Below are 18,837 nucleotides of genomic sequence, written 5' to 3'. Positions count from 1 at the left end.
GCCTTGTAGAGCTTCTGTACTGGAAAGAATGCACACATGTACACCAACACACTCTCTGCACATAGAACACAAATAGCCCATTGGGCACACCACATAATTTCAATGGGTAATATTTGGTTGAGATTTGATCAACGAGATTTAAAATATATATAAATAATTGTATAATATAAATATATATATGTATATATTGTAGGTGATAGATCAGCTTTATCATAGCAGATTATATATATATATATATATATATATATATATATATATATATATATGTATATACTGTATATACAGTGGGGAGAACAAGTATTTGATACACTGCCGATTTTGCAGGTTTTCCTACTTACAAAGCATGTAGAGGTCTGTAATTTTTATCATAGGTACACTTCAACTGTGAGAGACGGAATCTAAAACAAAAATCCAGAAAATCACATTGTATGATCTCACAGACCTGTTAGTTTTTCTTTAGGAATCCCTCCTGTTTTCCACTCATTACCTGTATTAACTGCACCTGTTTGAACTGGTTTCCTGTATAAAAGACACCAGTCCACACACTCAATCAAACAGACTCCAACCTCTCCACAATGGCCAAGACCGGAGAGCTGTGTAAGGACATCAGGGATAAAATTGTAGACCTGCACAAGGCTGGGATGGGCTACAGGACAATAGGCAAGCAGCATGGAGAGAAGGCGACAACTGTTGGCACAATTACTAGAAAATGGAAGAAGTTCAAGGTGAAGGTCAATCCCCCTCGGTCTGGGGCTCCATGCAGGATCTCAACTCGTGGGGCATCAATGATCATGAGGAAGGTGAGGGATCAGCCCAGAACTACACAGCAGGACCTGGTCAATGACCTGAAGAGAGCTGGGACCACAGTCTCAACAAAAAAAAACATTAGTAACATACTATGCCGTCATGGATTAAAATCCTGCAGGAACACGCAATGTCTGCCTGCTCAAGCCAGCGCATGTCCAGGCCCGTTTGAAGTTTGCCAATGACCATCTAGATGATCCAGAGGAGGAATGGGAGGAGGTCATGTGGTTTGATGAGACAAAAATAGAGCTTTTTGGTCTGAACTCCACTCGCCGTGTTTGGAGGAAGAAAAAGTACAACCCCAAGAAAACCATCCCAACCGTGAAGCATGGAGGTTGAAACATCATTCTTTGGGGATGCTTTTCTGCAAAGGGGACAGGATGACTGCACTGTATTGAGGGGAGGATGGATGGGGCCATGTATCGCGAGATCTTGGCCAACAACCTCCTTCCCTCAGTAAGAGCATTGAAGATGGGTCGTGGATGGGTCTTCCAGCATGACAACGACCCGAAACACACAGCCAGGGCAACTAAGGAGTAGCTCCGTAAGAAGCATCTCATGGTCCTGGTGTGGCCTAGCCAGTCTCCAGACCTGAACCCAATAGAAAATCTTTGGAGGGAGCTGAAAGTCCGTATTGCCCAGCGACAGTCCCGAAACCTGAACGATCTGGAGAAGGTCTGTATGGAGGAGTGGGCCAAAATCCCTGCTGCAGTGTGTGCAAAACCGGTCAAGAACTACAGTAAACGTATGATCTCTGTAATTGCAAACAAAGGTTTCTGTACCAAATATTAAGTTCTACTTTTCTGATGTATCAAATAATTATGTCATGCAATAAAATGCAAATGAATCACTTAAAAATCATACAATGTGCTTATCTGGATTTTTGTTTTAGATTCCGTCTCTCACAGTTGAAGTGTACCTATGATCAAAATTACAGACCTCTACATGCTTTGTAAGTGGGAAAACTTGCAAAATTGGCAGTGTATCAAATACTTGTTCTCCCCACTGTATATATATATATATATATACAGTGGGGCAAAAAAGTATTTAGTCAGCCACCAATTGTGCAAGTTCTCCCATTTAAAAAGATGAGAGAGGCCTGTAATTTTCATCATAGGTACACTTCAACTATGACAGACAAAATGAGAAAAAAAATTCCTGAAAATCACATTGTAGGATTGTTAATGAATTTATTTGCAAATTATGGTGGAAAATAAGTATTTGGTCACTTACAAACAAGCAAGATTTCTGGCTCTCACAGACCTGTAACTTCTTCTTTAAGAGGATCCTCTGTCCTCCACTCCTTACCTGTATTAATGGCACCTGTTTGAACTTGTTATCAGTATAAAAGACACCTGTCCACAACCTCAAACAGTCACACTCCAAACTCTACTATGGCCAAGACCAAAGAGCTGTCAAAGGACACCAGAAACAAAATTGTAGACCTACACCAGGCTGGGAAGACTGAATCTGCAATAGGTAAGCAGCTTGGTTTGAAGAAATCAACTGTGGGAGCAATTATTAGGAAATGGAAGACATAAAAGACCACTGATAATCTCCCTCGATCTGGGGCTCCACGCAAGATCTCACCCTGTGGGGTCAAAATGATCACAAGAACGGTGAGCAATTATCCCAGAACCTAGTGAATGACCTGCAGAGAGCTGGGACCAAAGTAACAAAGCCTACCATCAGTAACACACTACGCCGCCAGGGACTCAAATCCTGCAGTGCCAGACGTGTCCCCCTGCTTAAGCCAGTACATGTCCAGGCCCGTCTGAAGTTTGCTAGAGAGCATTTGGATGATCCAGAAGAAGATTGGGAGAATGTCATATGGTCAGATGAAAACTCAACTCGTTGTCTATGGAGGACAAAGAATGCTGAGTTGCAACCAAAGAACACCATACCTACTGCGAAGCATGGGAGTGGAAACATCATGCTTTAGGGCTGTTTTTCTGCAAAGGGACTAGGACCACTGCTCCGTGTAAAGGAAAGAATTAATGGGGCCACGTATCGTGATATTTTGAGTGAAAACCTCCTTCCTTCAGCAAGGGCATTGAAGATGAAACGTGGCTGGGTCTTTCAGCATGAGAATGATCCCAAACACACCACCCGGGCAACGAAGAAGTGGCTTCGTAAGAAGCATTTCAAGGTCCTGGAGTGGCCTAGCCAGTCTCCAGATCTCAACCCCATAGAAAATCTTTGGAGTGAGTTGAAAGTCCGTGTTGCCCAGCAACAGCCCCAAAACATCACTGCTCTAGAGGAGATCTGCATGGAGGAATGGGCCAAAATCCCAGCAACAGTGTGTGAAAACCTTTTGAAGACTTACAGAAAACGTTTGACCTCTGTCATTGCCAACAAAGGGTATATAACAAAGTATTGAGATAAACTTTTGTTATTGACCAAATACTTATTTTCCACCATAATTTGCAAATAAATTCATAAAAATCCTACAATGTGATTTTCGGTTTTTTTTTTTCTCATTTTGTCTGTCATAGTTGAAGTGGACCTATGATGAAAATTACAGGCCTCTCTCATCTTTTTAAGTGGGAGAACTTGCACAATTGGTGGCTGACTAAATACGTTTTTGCCCCACTGTACACACACACATACACAGATACATACACACATAAATACAAATGTGTTTTCCTTTATTATTTTTCACTAATCCTACCACCCCTCCCCTAATTGGAGTAAACTAATGAACAACAACACTTAGGTTTCTACTTCCAGCTTATACATACTATATACAATGGTTATATTTTGTTTGTTTTTAGTCCTCTCCTTCCTCTAACTTCAACCTCTCCCATCGATTTCTGATGTCCATCCAGTTTGATTTCTATTTGCCATATACTTTTTACTGTGCTGTTTCACAAAAGTTCTGAACCTATTTCAAACTTTATTCACCCCCTCAAAAAGACAGCCAGAAGTGTGTTCAATTCCCAATGTGTTATCACTATGCTTTCAACCATCTAAAAGCATAACCAAATTCGACTGGAAAAACAATGACAGATTTTGATTTAGTTGTCATCTAAATGTGCTATCGCAGCGCTTTCAACCGTCCACAAGCACAACACAGTTCAAATGGCAATTCAATGTCAGACATTTTGTACGTATACAACAACTTAATGTGTTATCACTGTGCTTCATCTAATAGACCAACAAAATGACTTGGATTGCAGTTGAGATTAAAAGTTTGAGAGGGAGACGTGAATCCAACATATGAATTATTAACTTGAAGATTCACATTTGACCTCAACCAAAGCTTGAAACCCTAGGTCTCTATGTATTGTCTATTTGTTGTTGAACCCTAGGTCTATATGTATTGTCTATTTGTTGTTGAACCCTAGGTCTATATGTATTGTGTATTTGTTGTTGAACCATAGGTCTATATGTATTGTGTATTTGTTGTTGAACCCTAGGTCTATATGTATTGTCTATTTGTTGTTGAACCCTAGGTCTCTATGTATTGTCTATTTGTTGTTGAACCCTAGGTCTCTATGTATTGTCTATTTGTTGTTGAACCCTAGGTCTCTATGTATTGTCTATTTGTTGTTGAACCCTAGGTCTCTATGTATTGTCTATTTGTTGTTGAACCCTAGGTCTCTATGTATTGTCTATTTGTTGTTGAACCCTAGGTCTATATGTATTGTCTATTTGTTGTTGAACCCTAGGTCTATATGTATTGTCTATTTGTTGTTGGACCCTAGGTCTATATGTATTGTGTATTTGTTGTTGAACCCTAGGTCTCTATGTATTGTCTATTTGTTGTTGAACCCTGGGTCTATATGTATTGTCTATTTGTTGTTGAACCCTAGGTCTATATGTATTGTGTATTTGTTGTTGAACCCTAGGTCTATATGTATTGTGTATTTGTTGTTGAACCCTAGGTCTATATGTATTGTCTATTTGTTGTTGAACCCTAGGTCTATATGTATTGTGTATTTGTTGTTGAACCCTAGGTCTCTATGTATTGTCTATTTGTTGTTGAACCCTAGGTCTATATGTATTGTGTATTTGTTGTTGAACCCTAGGTCTATATGTATTGTGTATTTGTTGTTGAACCCTAGGTCTATATGTATTGTGTATTTGTTGTTGAACCCTAGGTCTATATTTATTGTGTATTTGTTGTTGAACCCTAGGTCTATATGTATTGTCTATTTGTTGTTGAACCCTAGGTCTATATGTATTGTCTATTTGTTGTTGAACCCTAGGTCTATATGTATTGTGTATTTGTTGTTGAACCCTAGGTCTATATTTATTGTGTATTTGTTGTTGAACCCTAGGTCTATATGTATTGTCTATTTGTTGTTGAACCCTAGGTCTATATGTATTGTGTATTTGTTGTTGAACCCTAGGTCTATATGTATTGTCTATTTGTTGTTGAACCCTAGGTCTATATGTATTGTGTATTTGTTGTTGAACCCTAGGTCTATATGTATTGTCTATTTGTTGTTGAACCCTAGGTCTATATGTATTGTCTATTTGTTGTTGAACCCTAGGTCTATATTTATTGTGTATTTGTTGTTGAACCCTAGGTCTATATGTATTGTCTATTTGTTGTTGAACACTAGGTCTATATGTATTGTCTATTTGTTGTTGAACACTAGGCCTATATGTATTGTTATATCCTTCCTGTTTGGCCCTGTCCGGGTGTGTCCTCGGATGGGGCCACAGTGTCTCCTGACCCCTCCTGTCTCAGCCTCCAGTATTTATGCTGCAGTAGTTTATGTGTCGGGGGCTAGGGTCAGTTTGTTATATCTGGGGTACTTCTCCTGTCCTATTCGGTGTCCTGTGTGAATTTAAGTGTCCTCTCTCTAATTCTCTCTTTCTCTCTTTCTTTCTCTCTCTCGGAGGACCTGAGCCATAGGACCATGCCTCAGGACTACCTGACATGATGACTCCTTGCTGTCCCCAGTCCACCTGGCCGTGCTGCTGCTCCAGTTTCAACTGTTCTGCCTTATTATTATTTGACCATGCTGGTCATTTATTAACATTTGAACATCTTGGCCATGTTCTGTTATAATCTCCACCCGGCACAGCCAGAAGAGGACTGGCCACCCCACATAGCCTGGTTCCTCTCTAGGTTTCTTCCTAGGTTTTGGCCTTTCTAGGGAGTTTTTCCTAGCCACCGTGCTTCTACACCTGCATTGCTTGCTGTTTGGGGTTTTACGCTGGGTTTCTGTACAGCACTTTGAGATGTCAGCTGATGTACGAAGGGCTATATAAATAAATTTGATCTGATTTGATTTGGTCTATTTGTTGTTGAACCCTAGGCCTATATGTATTGTGTATTTGTTGTTGAACCCTGGGTTGAATTGAAACAGTAGCAGTTAGTTACTTAGCAGATGCTATACAGGCCTCGTATAATTGATGATATATGACTTCTAAAGTATAATTCCATTTCATTTGCTCTGTTAAACCTACCCTTTAGAATGACTTCCATAGCAGAGAATCTATTTAGTTAATAAGAGATCCTTCAATAATCATTCTCACAATAGCACATTGGTAGTACTCAGTGACAAGTATGAAAGCTATGCTGGGCTGGGCTGGGCTGGTCTTGGTTAAAACCCTGAACGGGAAGCCAAATAGATAGCTGTAGATAAGGTCAACTCTCCAGTAGGAGGTGCTGCTCAACATATATATATATTTCTGATAGTGAATATATCGTTGACGATCTGACGTTGTTACAAAGGTACAAACTCAACATATTTTAAACAAGGTTTGTCTATGTTGAAAATTGGTAACCATGATGACATAATTCTACGGTAAAGATTTTACCCTCAAAACAATTAGACTTGTTCTTGCAAATCCATTGTATTTTCCCTGTACATTCCACGTTGACAAATTAGGTTGAAACAACATTGATTCAACCAGTGTGTGCCCAGTGGGAGGTGTGAATGTGTACTGTGCTTGAACGTATACACGCACACAGATACACATGAACGCACGCACACACATACACACACACACACACACACACACACACACACACACGCACACGCACACGCACACGCACACGCACACGCACACGCGCGCGGATAGATGTCATGTGGAGATATTTATCCGTGTTTGGGTAAGAGTGACATTTAATGCATTCATGCGCTATTGGGCATTGGCATATGTATTATTTTTAGCAGTGTCAATCCACATTGCATGTCACAATACAGCCCAAGGCCCATTACAACTTATTATTGTATTATTTTGACTTGTATAAAAAGGGGCACTACTCAACCTTATGCATCTTTAGATGTGTGTGTCTTTAAGACAAAGGCTCTCCCGTCAGCCCTCGATGATACTGGTTTGACTGGGATTTGGCAGTATTGTTGACACATGAGTGCATAGCACACGCTTGATACATCCAGACCTTTTTGTCAGGGTTGGGTGACTGCTTACAGAACACACAGCAGTTCAAGTGCTGCTCTATTGACTAAACCTTAAACGCTTTTGTGCTTTGTATTGCTTCATGCCAAGGTGCCAGATTTCCTCCAACAGTCACTTTTGTCTGTGTGTACCAGCCAGAAGACCCGTCTCAGACCTGTCTCACCTTGCAGTTCCTGGCTCTCTGATTTACAGTTGAAGTTGGAAGTTTACATGCACTTAGGTTGGAGTCATTAAAACTTGTTTTTCAACCACTCCACACATTTCTTGTTAACAAACTATAGTTTTGGCAAGTCGGTCAGGACATCTACTTCGTGCATGACACAAGTCATTATTCCAACAATTGTTTACACACAGATTATTTAACTTATAATTCACTGTATCACAATTCCAGTGGGTCAAAAGTTTACATAAACTAAGTTGACTGTGCCTTTAAACAGCTTGGAAAATTCCAGAAAATTATCTCATGGCTTTAGAAGCTTCTGATAGGCTATTTAACATAATTTGAGTCAATTGGAGGTGTACATGTTGATGTATTTCAAGGCCTACCTTCAAACTCAGTGCCTCTTTGCTTGACATCATGGGCAAATCAAAAGAAATCAGCCAAGACCTCAGAAAAAAAAATGTAGACCTCCACAAGTCTGGTTCATCCTTGGGAGCAATTTCCAAATACCTGAAGGTACCACGTTCATCTGGACAAACAATAGAACGCAAGTATAAACATCATGGGACCACGCAGCCGTCATACCGCTCAGGAAGGAGATCCGTTCTGTCTCCTAGAGATGAACGTACTTTGGTGCGAAAAGTTCAAATCAATCCCAGAACAACAGCAAAGGACCTTGTAAAAGATGCTGGAGGAAACAGGTACAAAATTATCTATATCCACAGTAAAACGAGTCCTATATCGACATCACCTGAAAGGCTGCTCAGCAAGGAAGAAGCCACTGCTCCATAACCGCCATAAAAAAGCCAGACTACGGTTTGCAACTGCACATGGGGACAAAGATCATACTTTTTGGAGAAATGTCCTCTGGTCAGATTAAACAAAAATAGAACTGTTTTGTCATAATGACCATTGTTGTGTTTGGAGGAAAAAGGGGGAGGCTTGCAGGCTGAAGAACACCATCCCAACCATGAAGCACAGGGGGAGGCAGCATCATGTTGTGGGCGTGCTTTGCTGCAGGGAATGGTGCACTTCAACAAATAGATGGCATCATGAGGCAGGAAAATGATGTGCATGTAAACTTCTGACCCACTGGGAATGTGATGAAAGTGGTGATCCTAACTGACCTAAAACAAGGATTTTTTACTTGGATTAAATGTCAGGAATTGTGAAACTGAGTTTAAATGTATTTGGCTAAGGTATATCTAAACTTCTGACTTCAACTATCCATCTTACCTTTCTGTACCTGTCTGCTTGTTTTACCTGTCTCACCTTACTGTACCTGTCTGTCTGTCTGTCTGTCTGTCTGTCTGTCTGTCTGTCTGTCTGTCTGTCTGTCTGTCTGTCTGTCTGTCTGTCTGTCTGTCTGTCTGTCTGTCTGTCTGGTTTACCTGCCTTACCTTACTGAACCTGTCTGTCTGTTTTACCTGTCTCAACTTACTGTACCTCTGTCTGTCTGTCTGTCTGTCTGTCTGTCTGTCTGTCTGTCTGTCTGTCTGTCTGTCTGTCTGTCTGTCTGTCTGTCTGTCTGTCTGTCTGTCTGTCTGTCTGTCTGTCTGTCTGATTTACCTCCTTGTCCTCAAGTGGCAGTACAGGAAAAGCATGGTGACCATAACATGTCTCACTGCCCAGGCTGTCCCCCCCGGGAGAAGGTCTATTCTTGTGATTGCCCCTAAATGCCAAGGCTGTGATATGTTTCATGGCTCCAGATGAAGGTAAGATCTCATGAAATGAAACGCAAACTGCTATATGCTTCAAGAGGCAGACTGAAATACATATGTCACCAGCTGATGGTAGATGAGGGAAACACAGTAGGCCAGACCATGCCTCATGTCTCACTGACGTTATCCCTGTGGGAGAGGAGCTTGGGATATTGGCTGATGTCAAGATGTATGGGTTTCCTTCAATGGTCTGGGCTGCATAGCGGCCATCTTGGGAGGGAGAGAATGCTGTGTGGTAGCCTGAGAACTCATGTGTTTCCCAGCCAACACGCATCTAAAGAATAATAATTTCAGTAGCCATGAAGACCATCCATGGAGCCGGGGGGCCATGGCCACAGACCAGAGTCAAGCGCTCTGCTCTCAGGCAGCTCTCCATGCACTCCTATAAATACATCTTATTTGGATAGAGGTGATATGCATCTTTGGGAAAATACCACTGTGTTGACATAAATTCAGCCTCCCTGGCCCCCCTCTCCTATCTCCTCTCCAACTTTTGAACCTTCCAGTGCCTGACAAATGCTCAACCACTGAGGAGAAAAAAAGAGAGGGACTATGAAGAGAATATGTATATGAATAAAATGAGAGTGAACAAGGTCGAGGGTAGAACCAGGCAGAGGGGGAGAAATGGAGAAAGAGTTGTCCTCTCAGAGGCCTCCACGGTCTTTATGGCATCCACCAGAGCACTCACATACACTGGGGCTCTAAGGGCCTTTGTCCTGTAAAGAGGGGGTTTGGCTGATTTGGGGTGCTTTGGATTGGGGGAGTGGGCTGGGGCTTGGCGTCGTATATCTGGCTCCCACGTCTCCATCACTGAGAGGAGGGGGGCTCTGGTTTTTCGGGAGAGAGGTTTGGACTTCTTCCAAACGGTGCCTTTTTGCTTTCAAGAAAGCTCTACTTGTGTAAATGTGCTCTTTGTCCCTTGGCCTATTGTTTGAACAGCATTGTGGACTTTCTGTGGGAGGCACACAGGGGCCTGGGGGGCCAGATTGGGACAGAGGGGGGCACAGGCTTGAATGGCTTGACTGAGGAACATGGGGTTTTGGCGGGACGAAGGTACAGCACTGGAATGTTCTGATCCCCATACACCCATGCACCCACACAATTATTAACTATTACTTCATTTATTATACCCACACACACACATACACGCACATGCACACAGAGGGGGACAGAGATGGGGTACAGCGGTGTAAAGTTCACACAGTCTTCGGACCATATACAATATAGCCAGGCTTTATGAGAATGTCAAAAATTCATCCCGGATCTAAAATAAATACAAAAAGTAAAAGAAAGTCAAGTTTAGCAGCAGAGAACATTGATGCATAATACTGAAAATACAATATTCCCATCACCTTAGGCCATCATTCCAGACTTCACCAGCTGGTAACAGATGATAGAAGCCCAGCGCTCTGTGGAGTGTTTTCTGCTGTGGTCTTCACCTCCTATGGCTGGGATGAGGGAGCTGGCTGCCTGGATCCCCCTATAAAGGGGATTCATGACGGAGCTCAGTGTCTGGATCCCTCCACTAAAGGGGATTCATGACTACTTCCATCTGTCTGCTCTCACAAAAGATGTCTGACAGGTCGGAAAGAAACACGCAGCATTTGCATGTAAGGGTAATTTATGCACCGTTTACTGAGAGGGAGTCTATAGTGTGGTTAGTTGATGTTAGGAGAGAGAGCTGATGAAAGCACTGAAGGTAGCCGGCATGGCCACTTAGGTCTGTTAATGTCCTTATTAAAGCCTTAACCGTGAGCGTGTAAGTGTGTAAGGGCGGATTCCTCTGTTCTCTCCTTTGTCTAACTGTGGTTGTATGATGATATCCTGCGTGACCTCTCCTCTAGCTGAACCCTCTACCACACCACAGAACAGAGGGTTCCAGGGGAAGGTGATTGAGCATGGCACCATGCTCCAGCCTTGTCCGGCTTTGTGTGGGGGAAGTGTGCCTGTGTCAGGGACCACAATTAGTGGGGCACGTCCCCTACCATTAATCACTGCATTGACGCTACTGCTGCCGCCGTTGCCACGAGGCTTGGGCGGTATACCGTATACCGGGGTATTTGGAAAAGGCCACAGGATGGTTTTTCAATATAGTCAATACCATGAAAGCTATTTCCTTTAAGTTTTAAAATACATTTCAATATTTGTTGCTACTTTTTAAGTTAATAACTGCAGTCAACTTCTGCAATATATTAGGAAATAAAGAAGATTTCGTTCTTCATTTCACCTGTCACATTATTTTACATTATGAAGCTTACCGTAGTAAAGTGCATAATGTGAGAAGGTGGGAATTGGTGAGTCCATAGTGTTCTATAAATATTGCGGATTCTGTGTTGCGCGGTGCACATGAGGTGATGAAGTTATAGTTGTACACAGGCTGCTCGTCATTCAGATAAGCATGCATCACAACTTAGTTCAAATGACATTCGGTAGCTACTAGCTATGTGTAAGTTTATGAGCTGGATTTGCCTGTCTTTACAATTAGTTTGTTAGTTTCGCTCGTTATCATTTCGTTAATAGTGTCTGTGTGATTTCGCTATTACTTTTGCTATGCTGGTGTGCTATTCTGGTAAATCCCGGATTGATGGTATGAAAATCTGGATACCGTCCAAGCCAAGCTGTCACCACCTCACCCCCTCACCTCCGAGCTGGCTCAGGACCCCACTCATAATCTCATATCCACTCACTCACTGCTGGGACAGCACCCACATACCAACAGTCTGCTCCAACCGATCAATTTACTAACTCAGCACAGTCTAAAATACTAACTTTAAATTGTCAGGCACACAGAGAAATATGATACGTACTTAGCACCTCTGACCAGAGTGTCGGTAGGTAACTTTTTGTTGTTTACATAGAACTGTTTCAACTCCAATTTGCTTTGTTTAAACACTCCAGGCCACAAGGTGGTAGTAGCTGTTTGACTTGTGCATGCTGTAGTTAATGGAAGCTAACTAGCAAGTTATGCTCATGTTGTTGCTAGCTAGCTAGAATTTATAGTAAGCTCTTGTTGATACTAACCAGTTTGCCACAACTAGATAACTAGTGCAGCTAGCAACATTATAATTAAATGTTGTGCTAAATGGCGATGTTACCATTAGCTAGCAAGCAAAATGGCACTGGCCGTTTCTTCATCTTGTTAGATAGCTAGCTTGGTACTTAGTTTTGTGTGCAAGTGTGTGACAGTTAGCAACCTAACTTTAGCTAGCTAAATAACTAATGAGCAGGTGCACATTATCAAATTGAACCCAACAAGAAAATCCTCCTTCAAGCACAAAACTCCTTAGCTAGATGTAAAGTATGTAAAGACTTGCTCTATGAAAAATGATCTATTATGTAGCTGTGTTGTATTTTGTCACATCTGTCGGCTCCGACGTGGAGTTTTGTGCTCTCTGATTGGCTCAAAGTCAAGTTCTCTGCCACTGAAGAGCGTTGCAATTCTACAAGTAGAAACAGCAGGTTTGTTGGTACCAGGTCGGTGCACAGATGGGACATCTTTTGTTCTAGCAGGAGAAGGAACGGCCTCCTGTGATAAGGAACTATCAGCAGTCCCATTTCTCAGTGTCTGTACCATTAAGGAGAAGTCTGCTTTCTTACAAGCACATGTCTCTGAAAACCTTTATGTTACAGAAAGGTCCAGACACTTTTCTTTTGCGATTTCACTTATTTTGGAGAATCATACGGCAACTCGCTATTTCTTTCCTTGTCCTCGTTGCGCATTATGGGGGCTCTGGAAAAAACATGAACAAATCCTCCAAAAACGGACATTTTTTTTTAAACGGAAGCGCTCTCAGTCTAGTGATGTAGGTCTTTAGTTGTTGTACATGAAATTGTATCATTCCAACTGTATCTGTAACCTTATATTACATTTTGTGCGACTTGAACTGTTTCCCCTATCCAGCTGGTCCATTCTCTGTGTAGCCTGCTGCCAAAATAAAGGAAAGACCAACATACACACCCACATACATAACCTACCATAATTATGTTGATTTATGATTCACTTTCATCTTGATTGTCCACATTCCAATGGCAAGACATTCAGTTTTCTGGACAGTGCCAGTGGATGGTAAGATGAAATACTAGGGGGCAGCTGAATTCTAACTCAAACAACAAGCCTCAGTGTGAATTTCTCATTCACTCTGAGTATTCTAATCAATAATGGAGCAGGATGTTAAATATTTGTCATCAGACGATCACACATCAATGGAACCAATCAATAAATTATAAGAAGGCATGAGACCAGGCTGCATGCTTGTTGCTTGCTTACCCTGTTCCTCAGGGAGAGAGAGCGAGTTGTCCTCTCGTGATTGAAATTTAAAGGCAATGTTCCTGCGTTAGTGGAGACTGCAGTCATGGTTAACACTGCATATGTCGACTCAATCAGAAATGACCTTCAAATGTATAGTGCGCAATATGTAATGCTTCAGCGTTACAGATTGAATAGAGCACGATGACTCAGGTTGTTCCCTAGGGAATGGTCTCTTTCTATGGAGGGAGAGCGGGGAGGTATTCTTCTCTGTTTCACCCACACTTTATTTAATGCATAACAAATTTCACTACGTCCCTCTCGCTCTCTCTCTTCTCTCTTCCCCTCTCTCTTACTCACTTGCTTTGTAAAAACAGAGAAATAAAAAGCATCTCAGGCCTAATATAAAATCAATACTCTCCCTTCAAGAGAAAAAAAGGAGATAAGGTAGAAAAAAGAACATTCAGACACTGAATGCCAAAACGGGGTCTTTGGTCTACTGCAAACTCTCTCGCGCTCGCTTTTTCTATTTCTCTAATTCTCTCTCAATTTAACTCAATTAAAAAGGCTTTATTGGCATGGGAAACACATGTTTACATTTTCCAAAGCAAGTCGATAGATAATAAACAAAAGTCAAATAAACAATACAAAATTAATAACATCACACAAAAGTTCCAAAGTAATGGAGACATTTCAAAGGTCATATTATGGTGATATACAGTGATGTAATGATGTGCTCTCTCTCTCTCTCTCTCTCTCTCTCTCTCTCTCTCTCTCTCTCTCTCTCTCTCTCTCTCTTGTACGCACACACACTTCACTGGTCTTCTCCAGCCCTGAGCAGGAGGCCTAGCCCACCTAACGTCTCAACCTACTACTCCATTAGGCATCCTTGGGGAGAGGGAGAGGAGGGTGTACAGTGAGGGAAAAAGGTATTTGATCCCCTGCTGATTTTGTACGTTTGCCCACTGACAAAGAAATTATCAGTCTATAATCTTAATGGTAGGTTTATTTGAACAGTGAGAGACAGAATAATAACAACAACAAAATCCAGCAAAACGCATGTCAAAAACGTTATAAATTGATTTGCATTTTAATGAGGGAAATAAGTATTTGATCCCCTCTCAATCAGAAAGATGTCTGGCTCCCAGGTGTCTTTTATACAGGCAACGAGCTGAGGTTAGGAACACACTCTTAAAGGGAGTGCTCCTAATCTCAGTTTGTTACCTGTATAAAAGACACCTGTCCACAGAAGCAATCAATCAATCAGATTCCAAACTCTCCACCATGGCCAAGACCAAAGAGCTCTCCAAGGATGTCAGGGACAAGATTGTAGACCTACACAAGGCTGGAATGGGCTACAAGACCATCGCCAAGCAGCTTGGTGAGAAGGTGACAACAGTTGGTGCGATTATTCGCAAATGGAAGAAACACAAAAGAACTGTCAATCTCCCTCGGCCTGGGGCTCCATGCAAGATCTCACCTCGTGGAGTTGCAATGATCATGAGAACGGTGAGAAATCAGACCAGAACTACACGGGAGGATCTTGTCAAAGGCAGCTGGGACCATAGCCACCAAGAAAACAATTGGTAACACACTATGCCGCGAAGGACTAAAATCCTGCAGCACCCGCAAGGTCCCCCTGCTCAAGAAAGCACATATACATGCCCGTCTGAAGTTTGCCAATGAACATCTGAATGATTCAGAGGACAACTGGGTGAAAGTGTTGTGGTCAGATGAGACCAAAATGGAGCTCTTTGGCATCAACTCAACTCACCGTGTTTGGAGGAGGAGGAATGCTGCCTATGACCCCAAGAACACCATCCCCACCGTCAAACATGGAGGTGGAAACATTGTGCTTTGGGGGTGTTTTTATGCTGAGGGGACAGGACAACTTCACCGCATCAAAGGGACGATGGACGGGGCATGTACCGTCAAATCTTGGGTGAGAACCTCCTTCCCTCAGCCAGGGCATTGAAAATGGGTCGTGGATGGGTATTCCAGCATGACAATGACCCAAAATACATGGCCAAGGCAACAAAGGAGTGGCTCAAGAAGAAGCACATTAAGGTCCTGGAGTGGCCTAGCCAGTTTCCAGACCATAATCCCATAGAAAATCTGTGGAGGGAGCTGAAGGTTCGGGTTTGCCAAACGTCAATGACTTGGAGAAAATCTGCAAAGAGGAGTGGGACAAAATCCCTCCTGAGATGTGTGCAAACCTGGTGGCCAACTACAAGAAACGTCTGACCTCTGTGACTGCCAACAAGGGTTTTGCCACCAAGTACTAAGTCATGTTTTGTAGACGGGTCAAATACTTATTGTTCACTGTTCAAATAAACTTACCATTAAGGTTATAGACAGATAATTTCTTTGTCAGTGGGCAAACGTACAAAATCAGCAGGGGATCAAATACTTTTTTCCCTCACTATGTGTGTTTGTGACAGGGGGCAGTCACCTGGAATTTAAGGACTTTTCATTGGGAAACAAATTGAGGGAAAGGGAGGAGGGCAAGGTAGAGATAGTCTTTGAAGAGGGAGAGGAGTGAGTACCACTGAGAAGTCATTAGGCTAATGATAATTGGCACGGTGAATAAGCAGAGAGAGAAAGGGGGAGGGGATGTAGGGAGGGGAGAGACAATGAGGGATGATTTGTGACCTGTTTTGTTGACAGCTGAATCTAGATGGGAACGATTGTTTTAAATTGTCATTATTCATATGAGTCTTTTTACAACTGTGTTTTTTACTCTAGTGTATGTTTGTTAATTTTTATGAGTTTGTGTTTTAATGTATTACTGCTGTGGGTCATTGTGTACTGATATTGTGCAGTCTTGTGTTCCCAGTCTGTGTGTGTGTGGGGCCAGCTCCCTCCACTCTGTCTGTCTGTCAGAGCAGCTTGTCCCCTGGTGCCTGGGCCTGCTGGGTGTGTGACAGATAGCCTGGGGAGAGAGGGGACGCCAGGCTGTTTAGGTGATAATTAAGGAGGTTTTATCTTAATTTGAGCTGTTACTCTCCATCCTCTCCTGTGATTTATGAGTCAATGGCCAGGCCCTGCTCCCCTGCTCTGCCCCTTAGCACAGGGGACAAGACAATGAGACGTGCTCTCTCTGTACACTCTATCACAAACACAAACAGTCACACGTGTGCAGGGAAACACACAAACACACGTGCCTTTGGGTACAAACATACATGCATAAATAAAGACATAGACAGACCACAAAGACATACAGATAGCTTACAATAATACACATTTACTGTACGTGCAGACCCATTGACAAACACATGAATACATATTTTGCAGCTAACACCTATAGCATTCCATGATGTTTTGGACCTATTTACTGTAGGCCTTATGGCAATGAATCATCCAGGCAGACAGACAGACAGGCAGACAGGCAGAGACTGCAGCGTTAACCTCTTGCCGACTGGCCCAGGAGACACAGAGGAGAGAAGGATCGGGTTCCAGCAAGGTGGAGTGACCGCAGGCAAGAGTTAACTCACTCTTCAGCTGGGTTGGGTACTTGGAGGGGAAGGCAGGAGGGGGAGGGATGGGCAAACAATGAATGCCAGTGTTCTCCACCTATCACCCCCCAGGGTCACAGAGGAGAAGACATGCTAGTGCAACCTCATCTCCCACAGTCTCCTCTGACATAAAGCAAGGGGATTTCTGCTCTGGTTTGGCTGTTGTTTTTACACACAGCCACGGCTCAATTGGCCAGGCCTGTTTCAGAGCCTGCCTTTATAATCCTACAGGTATTTGTCTGGAGGGGGAAAATCTTCACACCTCAGTCTGTGGAAGGTGGTGTGGGTGTGGGTGGAGATGGAGAGCGTGGGTGTGGAGGGAGGCAGTAGCTAGGTGAAGAAGTACGTCTTACTCACACTGCTCTTTGTACCTCTCAGGTTCCTGTCCGTCTGCATTCAGGGGATGTTTCTACCACAGTGCTGCTCAGGGAGGGGAGCAGGACAGAAGTTACTGCAAGACCCAGGAAGGTACTGTGCAATAAAGCATGATCTTTAGTCATCCACTCAGGTCAACAAGGTTTATACCAGCATGAAACTAAAAGAATGTTGCAAAAACACCCAGTTTAACATGCATTAGGGTTTCTGGATCGGGTACCCTTTCCTGAGATTGTACGATGAACAATAAAATTCCATTAGTGTGAGTCCAGTGGTATGTGTGTGTGTGTGTGTGTGTGTGTGTGTGTGTGTGTGTGTGTGTGTGTGTGTGTGTGTGTGTGTGTGTGTGTGTGTGTGTGTGTGTGTGTGTGTGTGTGTGTGTGTGTGTGTGTGTGTGTGTGAGGAGTTCTAGAACAAGGATAGGTGTTACACTGTTGGAAGTTCCCGCATTGACCCTTGACCTCTGTGTGTTTGAGACCTGTTTATGTTTCCAGAGGGGCCCTCGTCTCCTCCCTCCTCTATTCTCTCTTATCACTGGCTTGGAGAGGAGGGCCGTGGATTTCGGCCAAATGCACGGCTCCCTCCCTCTATCCATCCAGGCTCTTAATTTTCAACCCTGACCCCGTCACACCCTCCCTTGGGCTCCAGCAACAACAAAAGCTGGAGATTAGGGTAATCTAGGGCCCATGTGAGGATTACTGAAGGTTTTTTCATCTTTGTGTGCAGAGTTGACACAGTGTATTAGTAGTGGTTCAACTTAATCTGTCTCTGTGGTTTGCTTTTGGTTTAGTTTGTGTAGACGTTAACCTTGTTTTGTGTACCCAGGTCAGTGCCAATAGTAACAAAGATACTTCTAAAATATTGACTCTGATGTAATGCTATGAGAGTAAGTATACTCCAAGCCTGTAGTTTTAAAGTCCCCATTTAAGAAATAGGATCATCTACACAGAAGAGGAGCTGCTACTGAACCCAGTGGTCTATCCCCTGTGAGCAGTGTGCTCTCTCTCTCCTTCTCTCCATACAGAGACATCAAACCCAGACAGGAAGAGGAGAAATGGCACAGGAAGTCAGTGGAGTGAGTGAAACACAGGGCAGTCTGGTCCCAGGACCCAGCAGGAAGCGGTCACAGCGCAACGCCACAGAGTGCACAACTTCACAGTGATGTTTATGGAAGGTTAAATGTTAGCTGTGGTGCCCCACAGGTAATAAAAAGCTGCTTTACTAGACATTGAGCTGGAACTGAAGAGGCTACAAGATGGCTGGTCCCTGTTGAAGACAAAGACATTGGTCTCAATTCAATGAAACCCAGAAAACAGGTTTCCAGGATAAGCAAAGAAGCATAATTATTTTTTACACCACAAGAAGGAATGTTTGGATCCATCCACTCAATAAAAAAATAAAAAATTCTGTGGGAAACAAACATACATGTAAAGAGGCATGTATGAAAATGTATTTACACTTAGTTAGTTACTGTGTGTTCTTGTTTTGTAGGAAGAATGTTGTTCTTAATTTATTTTGAAAAATGTATTCTATTTAATTCCACAAATCTGTTACAGATTTTGATTGAATTGGGCCCAGTTCTTCTCAACTGTTTAGTTCAAGCATTAGGCAGTCAAATGTAATGCTTTTATCCAT

This window comes from Oncorhynchus nerka, linkage group LG27 (genome assembly GCF_034236695.1).
Source record: "Oncorhynchus nerka isolate Pitt River linkage group LG27, Oner_Uvic_2.0, whole genome shotgun sequence".
NCBI lineage: Eukaryota > Metazoa > Chordata > Actinopteri > Salmoniformes > Salmonidae > Oncorhynchus > Oncorhynchus nerka.
This window is presented reverse-complemented; position numbering follows the sequence as displayed.